A 2,131-nucleotide genomic window follows, 5' to 3' on the forward strand; every position below is an offset into this window, starting at 1 on the left:
AATAAGTAGAATGCTCAGGCAAGGCACGATAAAATAACCCGGTTTCATCAGCATTATAAACATTGTCGGGCGTATATTCTGAAATAATTTTTGGCCATTCAGTTTTTAACCAATTTTCTGCTGCCGAGAAATCCGCGTCTTTTTGTTCTCCGTACGTTCGTTTGTAAACAATATTTTCTCGTTTCTTCCAGCGATGAAACCATCCTTCTGAGGCAATACAATTTTCTATACCCATTTTTTTTTTGCAAGTTCTTCAGCTTTTTGACGCAGTATTGGACCATTAATGCGTGCATCATTTTTTCTAACATTAATAAACCATAATAATAATGCTGATTTAACCTGTTCTTCTTTCCCACTGCGTATCTTCTTTATGATTGGATTTTTATTAAGTGTTGCTAAATTTTCTATTTCAACTCGTTTTTTTTAATAATTTACACAATAACGGTTGGGAAATTCGTAGCTGCTTCTCGCTGTCCCATTTTTGGTAAATTGTCGTAATTTGTAATATTGACAATTTATCATAAATTGTTAGGTCATTTCTTTTTCTTTTTTCACTCATTTTTACGCACACGCGACACGGATGCATACAAACGCGATACTGGTCGACGGGCAGCGACGGTACTGTCTGAATGGTGTAAGAACAAAAATGATATCAATGTGTATAGACATTTTTATCTTTATTATAAGCTATTCGACGAAAACTTGGACATTATTTTCTTTATCTAATAACTACATAATGATGATTTTATGACCTCAAACTGATAATATTATGCGGCGTATTGATTACAATAGCCGACATAACTTACACATATAAGTATACATCCGGCCCGTACTTATACTTTTCGATAACAATAAACGTTTGATAACATTAACCGTGATTATAATAAGCGGCGACCACTGTACTTCTGTGTATTTTACGATTTTCATGTTTTTCTTTTTTTGTGTTGATTTTTAAGTGAGGGTTTTTCCAGTTATGTATTTTAAAAGGGGTTTCAAGGTACGTGTTTAGGGGTTGTATTTAAGGGATGTTCTCTGAAAAGCGATTTTTAATGGTATGTTTTTTTTGAAAAGTGATTTATATATGGTTTTAAGGCCTTTTTCATTAAGGGATGTTTTTAAGGTAATTTTAGGAGATGGTTGTTTTAAGGGATATTTTTTTGGTTAATGGGATTTTTAGGGTTGGTTTTTTTGTTAAGGGATGTTTTTCGGGGATGTTTCTTTCGGTGTTTATTTTTAATGGTTGTTTCTGGTGGTTTTTAAGGGGTGTTTTTAGAGGTGGTTTTTTTAAAGGGATGTTTTTTATGGGTGGTTGTTTTTCCAAATTATCATGTTTTCCTAACCCCTGCTTTTGAAATTGATTGGTTGTTTTAAGGCATTTTTTCTGGTTGTTTTTTTGGTTTTTTTTTTTTGAAATTTACGTTTTATTATTATTTTTGTAATTTAGGTTTTACGTTGCCTCGCATGGGACCAGGGTTATGTTTTACCCTGGCCTTGGCATCTACGACTACGACCACTTTAAAAAGCCGATAAATAGTTTATTATATAATAGTTTTCAAAAGCGCCGTGAAAAACAAAAGAAAAATTAAGGAAAAACGGGAATTTTTACGCAAAATCTATTTTCGAGAAAATTGATTTTGGGTTTTGGTGTAACTTTAAAACGAATGACTGTAGATACATGAAATTTTCACTGGTTGTTTATATTTCCATTTTCTATACATGATAAAATTTTCAAAACATTTTGATTTGTCTTGAGCTGTTTACGGACAATTTCAGTTTCCAATTTAATTAGTTTTTATTTCTATGAATGTCAATAAAACATTATTTGTTGAATAAAAATACTTGGAAATTTAAATACAAGGCTCCTACTATATTGTTACAATGACATTTGAAAAAAAGGTGGGTAAGTGGATGTCGCTCTGCTGTACAGTAGGTTAGAAGTGGGTCACTGTATAATGGACAGTATTAAATTTTGAATTCAATGATATAATATCACTGTATAAGAAAAACGATTTCTGAGCGGGAGACGGTATATCAGTCTACGTATTAAACATATATATACTTATCTATGGTATTAAAAAAGAATTGACCTATAATAGGTACCTATAATAAATTCCAAATTAATCATATCATA

Source organism: Acyrthosiphon pisum, chromosome A2 (assembly GCF_005508785.2).
Source record: "Acyrthosiphon pisum isolate AL4f chromosome A2, pea_aphid_22Mar2018_4r6ur, whole genome shotgun sequence".
In the NCBI taxonomy this organism is placed as follows: domain Eukaryota; kingdom Metazoa; phylum Arthropoda; class Insecta; order Hemiptera; family Aphididae; genus Acyrthosiphon; species Acyrthosiphon pisum.